The 14,543-nt window shown below is 36.3% G+C and overlaps 1 protein-coding gene across 4 annotated transcripts in view; it reads left to right on the top strand.

Annotated features, from left to right (window-relative positions):
- Window positions 1-14,543, top strand: part of VRK1 (VRK serine/threonine kinase 1) — an 84,242-nt gene that overhangs the window by 21,040 nt on the left and 48,659 nt on the right. The gene's annotated exons all lie outside the window — the stretch shown is intronic.

The raw sequence follows: 14,543 nt of genomic DNA on the forward strand, positions 1-14,543 counted from the left end.
TACATTTGATACTATTAAGCATTTTACTCACTATACCAAAACATTTTATAACCTAACATTAATCACTTTTCTAATACAAGTAAAAAAATTTCTGACTAGGAAGAAATTTTTTCTTTTCTGAAGATAGCCACTTTTGGAGTTAGAAACGTGAGTCTTCACCTAGTTCTTTCCAGCTTAGGTGTGAAAACATGACTAGTGTGACAATTGCTGCTAAAGATTGTATCACAGTTTGAGTTTAGCTTAATGTTTTTCAGGGATAAATCTATGAATTTATGGGATCATTATCTCTGGAGGTTCACTTCTATATTCTCATGGTTTGTTGTGTTATATTTTGACACTTTTTTTTTAATGTTATAAAGGTACCATATAGCCATGAATTTTTTTTATACTTTTATTGATATGCATAATTCTCCTCTGAGTGAAATCTGGGGACAGATTGGGTGTTCCTAACAGGAACCTGGCGGCAGTTTCCTTAGGTTTTTTATGTTTAGTGATTTTGGTCATAAGTGAATTTTAATATCTAATGAATATCCTTACAGTTCTGTCTCAATCATAGGATTTGTGGGATCAAAATGAAGAAAATATATGAGGACCCTCTGTGTCACTGGGAAGTGGCTTTATAAACTCAAGATTCTGTATTTTATTTTTCAGATGATTTCTTAGCACTAATCAAATGCATTAATCAACTTCTGATTAGCTGGCTCATTTATAAGAGGATTGTCTTTAGATGTATTGCTTTCAAATTGTTCCTGATGTAATTTAGCAAAGGAGGTGATGGAGTTCTTTGTTGACTATCTTTCGTTTGATTTTATTCTGACTTACTGTAGTTTGGCAGGAGGCCAGTTATACCAAAATATGTAATTACTTCTTAATCCCAAATAAGTTTGAAATATAAATGAGTCATTTTGTCTTAGGGATATGATGGGATGGGAAAAAAGTGGTGTTTTTGGCTCCTCCTGAATCACTTATGAATTTATTTTTTACCCGACTTCTAAAATGAACTGGAAAGGTCTTTTATTAAAATCCTCAAATATGGTAGACTTGTATGTAATAGAGCAATTAAAGTGAAAATGAATGACTTAATGAAGAAAGTAAGATGTACCAGAATATCTAGGTCAGTGGGTCAGTCTGTGCATCACAGTACCCCGTGTAGCATGAAAATATAAAGATGCTGGGGCTGTTGCGAAGTAGGGCCTTTACTGTTCCAAAGTTCCACTGATAATTAGGTTGGTGCAGAAATAATTGTGATTTTGGACTGTGAATTTTAAATCATTATAACTAGGCTCAAACACATCTTTATCAAAATAGGAGCCATTGCAGTCAACACATTTTTGCCAATGAGAAATAAGTTAGTTTATTCCTGTAGTGTAAAAATCCGTGTTTTGGGATTCGATGAACTCTTGGAAAGCATTTTCTGCATCCTGCTGGTTGTGCAAGCGTTTTCCCTGCAAAAAGTTGTTGATATGCTTGAAGAAGTGGTAGTTGGCTGGTGAGAGGTCAGGTGAATATGGCGGATGAGAAAAAACTTTGTAGCCCAATTCATTAAACTTTTGGAGTGTTGGTTGTGCGACGTGCGTCGGGCGTTACCCTGGAGAAGAATTGGGCCCTTTCTGTTGATGAATGCTGGCTCCAGGTGTCGCAGTTTTTGGTGCATCTCATCGATTTGCTGAGTGTACTTCTCAGATGTAATGGTTTCGCCAGGATTCACAAAGCTGTACTAGGTTAGACTGGCAGCACACCATCAAACAGTGACCATGACCTTTTGTTGGTGCAAGTTTGGCTTTGGAAAGTGCTTTGGAGCTTCTCAGTCCAACCACTAAGCTTGTTGTCACCGATGTATAAAATTCACTTTTCATCACTATCCGATCGAGAAATGGTTCATTGTTGTAGTGTAGAATAAGACAAGATGACACTTCAAAATGATGATTTTTTTTAATTTTTGCTCAGCTTATGAGGCATCCACTTTTGGAGCTTTTTCACCTTCCCAATTTGCTTCAAATGCTGAATGACTGTAGAATGGTCAACGTTGAGTTCTTTGGCAGCTTCTCTGTAGTTGTAAGAGGATCAGCGTCGATGATTGCTCTCAATTTGATCGTTGTCAACTTCCAGTGGCCAGCCTCTACCCTCCTCATCTTCACGCCTCTCATTTCCTTTGAAAAACTTCTTGAACCACACCACACTGTATGTTCGTTAGCAGTTCCTGGGCCAAATGCGTTATTGATGTTGTGAGTTGTCTCTGCTGCTTTACAACCCATTTTGAACTCGAATAAGAAAATCGCTCAAATTTGCTTTTTGTCTAACATCATTTCCATAGTCTAAAATAAACAAAATAAACAGCAAACAATAAGTCATTAGCCAAAAAACATAAAGTGAGAAATGCCCGTTAAAATGATGTATAACATAACCATATTTATTTAAGAATGTATTCTAATATCAAACAGCAAATTCCAACAATGCAAAAACCACAATTATTTTTGCACTAACCTAATAATTTTAATGTATAGTTAAGATAGATGTTACTGCCTTAGATGATGGATCATTAGGCATTTGGTTTTATAATTTTGTTCTGAATTTCCTGGCATTCACTGCAAAAGAGGTAACGAGAGTTTCATAGCTCTTGATATCTTAAACACTTGCATCATTGGAAGAGACACTTTTTCCCCCACCATGAACCCTAGAGGGTTTGATTTTGTAGATGTCCACAACTGTTCACTATCTTTAATAAATACTTCTATTAAAGGCTTCAGAAACATTCTTTCCCTGGGAAGTTTTTTATTGATCCTTGTTTGAAGCTGATACATAATATTATATCATAACTGTGTGATGCTGTTTCTGCATATAGCTGAATGCAGCTTTTTGAGACTAAAGGTTGCATTTCCTTCATCTGTGAATTTCCAGCCCCTAGCACAGTTCCTGGCACATATTTTGTAGGTATTTTATAAATGCCTTTGGAAAAAAGGAGTTCAAGTGTTCAATTTCCTGGCAAACTAAATTGCTATAAAGAGAGAGCTTAGAAAGTCTAGAGTAAGAGATGATTAGCATGCTTCCTAGACCATCTGTCACTAATACCAATTGTTTCTACTTGGCACTGCAGACTTGTTTTTTGAGGGGGAGGGCAGCTTGTGTAAAGTTAAAAAAAAAAAACAAAAACAAAATACCAGAACTCTTAGGTTATTCTGTACCCCTCTGTTTAGTGGCTAAAAAGTCATTGCTGTTTTCTAAAAAACATTGACATTCTTATTCAGTAAAGATAAGTGCAATTATTGCTTTTTCCAATAGCAATACAGTTGTAATAACTGGTAGCTGTTTCTGCCTTGCCCCCTTACAATCTATTCTTGATGCGTCAACCAGAGTGATCCATTCAAAGTGCAAGTCAGAACATGTACACTCCTCTGCTCAAGGCCTTCAAGATTTCCCCATTCAGAGTTAACGTCGAAGTTCTTACAATAGCCTGAGTGTTGGACATGTTCTCCACCTCTGTGCTCCTTTACATCTGACCCCAGCCATTGCTTTCCCCTGGCTAATTCTTCTCAGCTGCACCAGTCCCCTTGCTGTTTCTAGAACAAGCTGGGCATGTTCTTGCCTTAACACCTTTGTAGTCGCTCCTCCCTCAATGTGGGATGCTCTTCCTCTAGAGCATCTGTGTGGCTAGATTCTCTCACTTTTTTTTTTTTTTTTTAACAAGTTTTTGCTTAAATGTCACTTTCTTGTGAGGCTTTACCAGACCATCTTTTAAAATTTCATTCCCTCCCGCCCCCAACTCCCTGTCCTTGCCTTTTTTTTTTTCCTTAGCCCTTATACCATTGGACATATGACATGTTTTAATTTTTAGAAAATTATTTTTCTCTACTGAATAAAATATAAGCTCCATGAAGGCAGGAGTTTTTGTCTGCTTTGTTCACTCTTTATTCTTGTCTTGTAGAACAGTTTCTGCACAGAGTATGCTGTCAATAAATACTTGTTGAGTAAACAAATTAATTAAGCAGGCAGTATGTATTGTAATAATATAGAATTCCAATGGGACTCAGTATTGTTTTTATTTTAAATTTTAAGAGGGGTGTAGCATGGTAAAAGTTTTTGTATTTCTTGTCAAAAAGTTGCAGACCATTCACTTTAATAGCACTACTAAATTATTGATATTTACATTAAAGGGAGAATAGGGTCTAGTCCTATTCTCTACCTTTTAGGAACAGAATTTGATTCACTGCAAAACCATTCCTATCGTGAGGTGACTTGTGACAGAAGCACTACAGAAGCATTTAACATTTTGGATTTGTATCAAGCTTATAGTTTATAGATGGAATGTATTTTTAGAATGGACTAATACATTAGCAAAAAATATAACATGTAAAATCTTTGGTGAGAATTAAGTCAGCAGGAGAATTTTTCTTGACTCAGGTGTTCAGCGTGTGGTTTTCAATTTGATTGAAGTGTTGTGAACTACAATGCAAGTATACAGCAAGTTCCAAACCTTGTAGAAATGCGTTTACCCTGTGGTGAAATTCAGAGTCCTGACAGTGGCCTTCAAGGCCCTACTTGATCTCTTGCTCCTGTGCTAACCTTTGGGACTTGATCTCCTGCCTCCCCCTTGCTCACGCCACACCAGCCACACTGGCATTCTTACTCTTTGGTTGCCAGGTGTGCTCCTACCTTAGGGTCTTTGTACAACTCGTCCCTCTGCCTATACTCTCTGCCCAGATACTCACGTGGTCCTCTCCCTCAACTCCTTCAAGTCCTTGTTCCGATGAGCAAAGTCCTTTCAGAGGAGGCTGACCATGACCACTCTGTTTCACTGCAAGCTTTCCCCTTCTGCCTTCTACTCCCTATCCTCTATCTCCCTTTACCTGCTTTATGTTTTCAAAACATGACTGGATTTTCTGAAATATTAGGTAACATATGCATTATTTGTTCTTTTTATCTGTCTCTTCCTGCCAGAACGTGTCAAAAGAGAAGGACCTTTGTTTTGTTCCTTGAGGTATAGCAAGTGCCTAGAACAGTGCTTGGCACATTGTATATCATCAGTGACTATTTGTAGAGTGAGTGAATGAACAGACTATGTCATTACCCTTCATGAATTTACATAGTCCACAGTTAACATTTATTTATTGCTGTGATAACTAGTAGATTTATGTAATTAGCATCTATAAGAATAATCTCTGAAAAAAATACCAATTGTAATGCTTTTCCAATTGTGTGTGTATGGGGGCAGGAATGACTCTGTAGTCACCAGGAACATGTTGGTATTATCTTGATTCAACTTAATTTCTGCCTTTTTTATCTGCTGCATCTAGAAACTTTTCTTTTTTAAAAAATTGTGATAAGAAACATAGAAGATTTCCCATCTTAACCATTTTTAAATTAAGTGTACACAGTAGCGTTAAGTGTATTCATATTGTTGCAAAGCAGATCTCCAGAACTTAATTTGCAAATTCGAAACTCTATATGCCACTAAACAACAACTCTCTTTTCTCCCTCCCTCCAGCCTCTGGCTTATTTCACTTAGCATAACTGTCCTCAAGATTCATCTGTGGTGTAGTGTGTGTCAGAATTTACTTCTATTTTTCAAGGCTGAATAATATTCCATTGTATATACATGCCACATTTATTCATTCATCTGTTAATGGACACTCAGGTTGCTTCCACCTCTTGCTATTATTGTGGATAGTGCTGCTGTGCACAAGGGTGTACAGATACCTCTTTGAGACTACAAACTTTTTCCTAGAGATCTGTTAACTTAAAGGAATAAACATCAATTATTTTTTCAAATAAATGTCCTGAATTTCCAAAGATCTTAATTTTATTTAGTAGCACATTTTTAAATATATAATTTATTTTCACATAATAAAATTTGTATTTTGGTGTAAGCTGTGGAAGTGTAGGTGGTCTGCTTTTTTAACATGATAAAACTCTGGAAAACTGTATATGATAAAATGGAACAAGCTCCCTGAATGAAAAAGCTCATTTCATCTTGAAAGAAGAATTTACTGTATTCCTCAAATTGCCTAGGACTGTGAGTAGCCTAAATGGTAGACTGGAATCCAGGATACTACTGTATTTTGAAAGCAAAAGGAAGAGAATGTTTCAAGAAAGAAAGAATGAACAGTGTTGAGTGCTTCTGGGCAGGCAGATGAGATGATTCAGTGTCAGCTAGATTTCATAGCATGGAAGTCACTGTTGACCTCAGCAAGGGTTGTTAGAGAGGAATCATGAAGGCGGATCTCGGAGTGAGTTGGGTAAGTAGGTGAAAGGAAATATTGGCAAGTACAGACGATTATTGAAACATTTGGCATTGAAAGGGAAAAGAAAGGATGATAGCAGAGGGGGATTAAAAACATTAATTTTTTTTTTTTTTTTGAGATGGAGTCTCGCTCTGTCGCCCAGGCTGGAGTGCAGTGGCACGATCTCGCCTCACTGCAAGCTCCGCCTCCTGGGTTCACACCATTCTCCTGCCTCAGCCTCCCGAGTAGCGGGGACTACAGGCGTCCGCCACCACGCCCGGCTTATTTTTTGTATTTTTAGTAGAGACGGGATTTCACCGTGTAAGCCAGGATGGTCTCAATCTCCTGACCTCGTGATCCACCTGCCTCAGCCTCCCGAAGTGCTGAGATTACAGGTGTGAGCCCCCGCACCCGCCAAAAACATTAATTTTTTAAAATGGCAGAGCCATAAGCATTTTTAAAAGCTGATGGGAAGGATCTAGTTGAGGGAGACATTGAATATATGAGAGAAGGATTAATTAATAGTTTAAGTCTTGAGAAGCGGGGGATGGGATCCAAAGCGAAGGTGAAGGACTTGATGTTTGATAGGAGGAGGATAGTTTCTTTCAATATGATAGGAGAGAAGGAAGCTAGGATTGGCTTGAAGTGGGTGCAGGTGGTTTGTAGGTGTGGCTCTTAGAAAGATGGGGAATTCCCATCTGAAGTTTCTGTTTTCTCTCTAAACTATAATAGGTCATCTGTTGATAATTATGGCTTAGGAAGGGGAATTAGAGTTTTGAGGAAGAATAAACAGTTTGACATAGTCATTGTAGAGGGTGGTTGCTGGACTTTTAAGGAATGACACTCCTTTGCAGTTGGGTGATGTATATTAAGCATAAAGTTAGACATCCGGTAGTTGGGGAAAAATACTAACTTAACTTTTTTGCTGTTTAATTTTATGAATTTACTGAATTCCTACTAACTACAATGTATTGTGACTAAGACATTTCTCATGTACGAGGAGCTTATAAGCTTATAGGAAAAGTTATTTATCACATGCAATAAGAGGTACAAACAGTACTGAAACTTCAGGTCATATCTGACTTCAGAAGAGATAGGTCTTTAGGTATGGGGAAAATGTCAATCAGTGTATAAGGAGAGGTTATATGAGAGAACAGGTTTTGTGCTGGGAAGAATGGAGATAAAAATATGTTGGTTCCATGTTAATGGAATGGTAGAGTCCAGTTTGTCCAGAATTATCCTTGAATCAGAGTGTCTCTATACAATGTAAAACATATCAGAGAAGTTTATGACTTTAAAGAAAATTTCATAAAAATATATGACCCAATAAAGGAGTTTACATGCGTAACTATTTTGGGGAAAATTTATGAGTAGTCATTCAGTGTATAACGAGCTTTATTCAGCATTGTAATTTTCCAGTTTGTGTATGATGAATTCATAGAGCTCATTAAGTGTAAGTGTCATTGTTGTGATTCATTCAAGCCTTTTTCCTCTCTTCAGCAGAAGGTTAAAAAAAAATTCCAAATTTGAATCCAGGACTTCAAGAATGCCAGTTGTCTAAATACAGTACCATATTGTGATAAATATAGCTATTGAAATTTTTAAAAATCTATTCACAAAACTTTATTTTAATATTCATAGCAGAACTTTTTTTGGAATGTTATCTGAAAAACAGAGGACCATTTTATCATCAGAGCTGACTATTAATTAGGGTATTGTTGCAGATATAAAAGTTGATCTGCCACTGAAATTCTATTTGAATATGTATAGTTCCAAGCTTGCTTTGTGTATTTAATAACTTTAGTACCATAATTACTCTGTTTACAATTAAATTTTGGTGAATATGCTAATATGGAATATACCAATGAGTGATTTCAGCAAAGGGCAGTATTGATTTGCATCTTGATGTGCTTTTCAGTTGCATCTGCATTTCATTTAATATCAAAGGAAAAGAATTGGTCAGATTATGTAATGCTAAACTTTTTTTTTCTTTGAAACCTCTCTGTTGCATTGGCTACTATAAAAGTAGATTTGCATAGAGTCAGAGGGGCTGAAATTATGTGGAAAGATTTAATTTTGTTAAAGTTTGTGCCTTTCAGTATATTCATTAATAGAAACCTTAATGCAAGCATCGGTTTCATTATTAGAAGAAACCTATAATGTACTAAAGTGATTGTTTAATTCTAATTAGTATTTTAAGTTCTTCAGAAAGCTCACTAACTTACTGAAGCAAATACTTGTGATTATTTTATTTGTTTGAGCAGGGACTTTGGTTTTAAATAATTCCTCTTTTAAGAAATTGCCTGAAAAGCAACAAGGAGATTGAGAAACAGTGATTTCATATTCTCAGAAACTGAGAAGCTTCTGTAGCCCTGAACTAGAAAATAAGGAGCTGCCAAATGCAGTGAAGGTCAAATAGGGTATGGGAGGATGCTGAAAGGGAACCTGAGACAGAGATGTCAGAAAAGCTGGCAGAATTGTGTTCTCTAAAGAAAGTGGCACACCCTGAGAGGCACATTAATAAGCCTTTGTCTGGGAGAACAGGAATAGGTGTTGGCAGGCAGGGGCACTAGGGAACTTTATGGTGTGATGAAAATGTTCTCTGTCTGATGGTCACACAAGTGTATGTACGTTTGTAAAATTTTGTCAGTTTACACTTGTGCAAGTTAGTAATTTATTGCCTCTCAACTCCAAATTCACCACTTTTTGCTCTGTTTATAAACTTGAGCCAGACCTTTTAAATATTTTTTCTTTTCCTGGACAGTGTTAGATTTTGTCAGTAGAAGGTGAGGAAGGGATACTGCAAGACTTAGCAGAGAAAGTGCTTCTCTTGTTGCCATGTGCTTGTTTTTTTGTTCGTTTGTTTGTTTTTCTTACTCTCTTAAGGTGTGGCTGTCAGCTCTGCTTACTCTCCTGTAAGCTTCATTAGCACCCTGGTAGGCAGCTTCTTGCTCCCACCAGTATCTCGTGGGCAGCAGATTCCTGTGGATAAGCTCTAGCTCACTGGCCCTACAGAGAACTACCCTACCGCCCAGTGGGTCACTGCCACAGTCTGTCCAGTGAAGTGTTCCTTTCTTGGGCACTCTCCCTTAGCCTTGGAGACAATAACTGCTCCCTACATTTGCTAGTTCCATATTCCTTCAAGTTGTCTTTTACATCTATTAGCACTTGACAACTTTTTACAAATTAATAATTTTTTATTTATGTTACATTTTCTTGTTTTAATTGATTGTGTGTTTTCTAGCTCCTGAATGGACACTGACTGTTATCACACACTTGTGATTTGTGTACCTTACTTACTGTGTTAATTTTACATAAATAAACAGGATGAAATAATAAGTATACTTCTTGATTACTTTCTATAACATGAACCAATTGTTTAAACACCAAGACTGGGATATAGAATGCTACCAGATCCCTAGGAACCATCCACCTCCAGCCATTTCTTCCGACCCTTAGTCCCCAAAGTGATATCTGCTGTTTGACTTGTATCACCATTGATTTATTATTGAAATTCATGTAAATGGAATATAGTATGTACTCTTCTGTCTGGTGCTGCTTTTTCTTAACACAGTGTTTGGTATGTCCATCCATCTTACTATATTCATTTTCCTGTTGATGGACATACAGGTTTCCAGTTTGTGGCTGTTGTGAATAAAGCTGTTATCATTCTTGTACATGTCTTTGGGTGGACATGTACATGCATAGAAGTTGAATTGCTGGGTCGGTTAGCAGGTACTGCCAAATGAATTTTCAAAATGATCGAAACAGTATACAGTGTAGGAGAATTCTGTTTGTTCCAACTCCTTACCAACACTTTGTAGTGTCAGACTTTTGCAGTTGAAGTCTTCAAAACCTTAAGGAATAGATCAAATGCTGCTTAAACTCCTTAGATTGTGGTAAAGGAAGAAAAGCTTCCACAATCTTGTTATGAAGTGAGCATAATATTGATACTTAAACAGATAAATGTAGCAAAAAAATAAACTACAGACCATTCTTATGACTATCAGTCTTGTCTATGGCTATACCACCCTAAGTGCGCCCATCTCGTCTGAATATCAGTCTTGTTCCTAAATAAAATATTAACAAATAGAATTCAGCAGCACACTAAAAAAATTATAACTGCCACCAAGTATAATTTTTTTTTTTCTAGGAAGGTTGTGTTAAATAGCTCTATATGAGTATGTGGTATACCAGCTGTATTTAAGTCTTTTGTGTTTCTCAAGATGTTAAAAGATAAGTATTGAACAAATATTTATTAGTACACTACCATTGGCCCTGCTTATGCCTGGCTGAAGCAGCCCCTAAGGACTGACAGGGCCTTTGGTTGCCTGAGGCCACCTGAGATTATAGGGGCCAGCAAGAGCAAGAGGGAATCCTCCACATCTTTTTCCATTAGAAGCCACAGGAGGGAGTTTCATTTAGATACATTTTAAAGAAATGTTTCTGTCATAGTGGCCTCTTGCAGAGCAGCTGAGTATATTTCAGTGACTTCTTAACGTTTATGCGCAAGACACAGAGCTACTCTGTTTAATATACAACATATAAGATGTGCCTGGAAATAAAAAGCAAGACTAATAATTCAAGAGAAAAATGAGCAGAGGTTACTAATAGTTTATAGGAAATCAAATACAGATTTTGCTTAGGAGTGTTTTGTTTTAATTTTTTTTTTTTTTTTTGAGAGGGAAGTGGGAATGGACTGGGCATGCTCATTGAGTATGACAGGATTTCCAGTTTTGATCCCTTGGTGAATATTAATTATAGGAGCAATAATCATTTTGTTAAGGAACCTGGTTTCTTTTCATGGGAAGTGGTATTTGAAGACTACAGTTTGTTTGCTAGGGATGCTCTTTGCTGCTGGGTTGATTATTGTTTCTAAGCTTTTTAGTGAATGGGGCTAGGAAATACAAAGATGTGTTTCTATGTATGTGTTTATTTTAAAGATACATTCTGAACTAAAAATATTTCCAAGTACAGCATTTTTAACTTTACCTCTTCTATCTTTTATCTCTGTCTCTTTATTCCATATCTGAATCCTGATGTTTAGGGACACAAGGGAATGATAGAATAATAATATCACATAATTACTCATTTGCATCATTCCACATGTATGCACACAACAGTCTTAGTTAACAAAACCAAGTATCACAATATGATTTCTGGAAAGTTGCCTTTTTTGCATATGTTATCCCATTTTCTGATAGTTGTACTATATCTACAGTGTCAGTACATTTGCCCATTATGTACTCTTTTCTCTCTTGTATAACCCTTGTTGAGTCTCAGTTCTACAAGTATGTATTTACTGCTCACTGATACTGACATTTCTTTAGTCATTTTGGATATTGCTATGGGAGTGGTAGACCCCTTCTACTGGACTTCTTCTCTAGTAGATTCTTATTGCTGTTTTCTATGTTGATAACACTTAGCAGTCTTTATACTCGAAATTTAGCTGGGTATAAAATCTTTGGTTCATGTTTTCTTTCCTAGAGTCTTAAATATGTTACTTTTTTCCCCCTGGCATAAAATGTTGCTGTTAAAGTGATGACAGTTTGATTTTATTTTCCTTATAAAATATCTGCAGATGCTTAAAAAGTATTTTCATTTACTATTAACTAAATTATATCTTGGTGATGGTCATTCTGGGTCGATTTTTCAAATGTATGTGATATGACCTTTCAAAATGTAGTTTTGTGTTTAAATGAAGTTCAGGAAGGTTTTCTTGAATTACATGATTTTTAATATTCTGTTCCCTTGCTTTGATTTTTTTGGTTATATGTATGTTGGTTTTTTTGTGTTATGCTTTCTTAAACTTTTTTTTGTCCTTTTTGATTTTTTTGTTTTTTTCCTTTTCACTTTCTATTTCTCTTGTCATTAAAAAGTTTTATTTACTCTTATGTTCCTTCTAATGTAGTTTTTATTTCTGAACTGATTTTTGTCTTTCATTTTCAATTATTCTGTCATTTGATTTCTGAATTTTTCTAATTCTGATTGATGTTAGTCTGTATATAAAGTGTTTTTTAGCTTGTTTTGAAATACTAATTTATAGCTATCAACCTTTTGGGAGGCATGTTTTCTTATGTACTTTTCTAAAGGGATTTTTTTTCTCTTTAAAAATACCAACTTAGTGTGGCACTAGGCTTTGATCCATTTTTGTTGCTGAGTTTCGTATGCAGCCAGTTTTCCCTTATATGCAATTAGTTTTAGATAGTCTGGTTCAGGGCGAGTGTATGTCATTCTCTAGATCCCACTCTTCACTTGTTTTTGTGTAGTATTCCAAAATACTGAGGCTAACTTATAGATACACTTCCGTTTGAACTTTTCTTTTTCCTTTCTTTGTATTATCCTTGTGATGTTCACTTTGGCTTCATCCCTAGCAGTTTCTCCTCAGCCTGAGGCTTTGACCTAGAAGGGGCTTTGGCTGGTTAGTTTTGAGAGCTGTAGAGGCAACAGGCTTCAGCCTCTTGAGACCTCACCAAGGACCCCTTGCACTTCCTGGCTGTGGGAGTGGCAGAGCCCTTCTTGTTTCAGTTGCTTTTCTCACAGTGTCTTGTGTGCTTCTAAGAAGTAGCTCCTGATAATTTTTGGATTCTAAGATTTATCAGAGGCATCACATTTTCTTCTGCTTCCTTCTCTACAGTTGCTGATACCACACAGATCTTATTGCTGTTTGTCTGTCTTCACCTGCTCAAATTTTGTAGAGATAAAGGGATACTGTCCCTCCGTTTGGTTGGAGAGGTTATCCATAGGTGTTGAGTTTTGCTATCCAGTTGTCCTGTCCAGTTTTATGGGGGAATTCAGGGAGATGAAACAGCTGTGCTGCTGCCTCCACCATGTCCAGCGTTAACCTTCAGGAGCTGTGATTTAGAAGCATATTGAAGAGACTGACAGCGATGACGCTGTTCTGTGGGACTATTTTTAGGAAAGAAAGTCATTCCAAGCCTTAATTAATTATTACAATTAGTTTCAATTAGTTGGCCACAGAAATAAAACTAAAAATAAAAGCAAACAGCTTTATTTGGAGGAAAATCACTTTTTATTGATCACAATTTACATTGAATGGATGCTGAGCCAGAATATTTCATTTAAAATATGATATTTTTGTCACTTCTGGAAAGGAATTTCAGAAAAACACAAAAGATTGTCCAGTCACTATTTTGAGATATATAAAGATAAAAAACATGTTGTCCACTCATTTTAAACTATTTTTATTACTATAAGGAATCAGTCAAATAAGAGATTACTCTGATGATTTGATAAAGTGGGTTAAAATTCAGAAGGGCATCTGTTTTAATATTTGGAAGTACTATGTGTTTTAGTTGTTTATTTGGTTTACTACCATAGGTGTAAAAGTAACCTTTCTTGGTGTTTTGAGTCTAGGCTAGCTTGGTTGGCACTGAAATTCCATTTTGCAAGATTTTACCATGACTAAAAACACATTAATGAAGAGAACTAATTGACATGAAGAAATAACAGACACTTTTATTTATTTTGAAGATGTTTTTGTTAACTTAGAGAAGATTTAGACAGCGAAGATGCATTAGTATTCTATAGGAAAAAATTCAATTTAAAAGTCCCCAATAAATTAATAAGGAACATTTGCAGATAAGGAGTTTGTGTATTTGGAGTGATAGTGGGTGAGTTGCTGAAAAATTCCAGTTGAATGTAGTGTGTATGTATGTAGCATATCTAGGCTCAAAACTGAGCTCAAAACTGAGCTACAGACTTCTTTCATCTGAATAGCCATTTCAAGTGTTGCATACTGTCTTAATGATTCTTATTAACCTTCTTTCTTTTCTATATCTCCAGTATGTTTTTAGGGAACTGTGGAACCTAACAAATACTTATTTTAAATCTTTTTTGATTAATATTTATAGAACCGAGAGTTTGAAATCACACAACACACACAAGTTCACATGCATACTAGTACAAATTGAGTTCCTTCAGTCAACGAAGTGAGTTACACCTGAGGGCACTTGAAGCACAGTGTGAAGTGACTTGATCAAGATTACCCAACGAGCTGGTGTCATACCTGCAGTCCAGGTCTTTTGATTCCAGTCAGTGCTCTTTTCACAATAAAACACTGCTTTCTCTGAATGTTATGTTAAACTTATGTGTCAGTGAGAAAAATGAATCAAGATTCATCTCCTAAAGGATAGTTAATGAGAAAGGAAGCTTAGGAATTCTGGGTGTCACCAGCCTTGCCCAGATGATTAAGCCATAGTTTCTCCTGTCACTCTTGAAAGTTGTGCTCCTTCCTTACAGTGACTTCCATAATTGTGGAGCATGTTGGTGAGGTCTTGGAGCCAGGTAGTCACCGGTGCAATT

This window comes from Pongo abelii, chromosome 15 (genome assembly GCF_028885655.2).
Source record: "Pongo abelii isolate AG06213 chromosome 15, NHGRI_mPonAbe1-v2.0_pri, whole genome shotgun sequence".
Taxonomy (NCBI): domain Eukaryota; kingdom Metazoa; phylum Chordata; class Mammalia; order Primates; family Hominidae; genus Pongo; species Pongo abelii.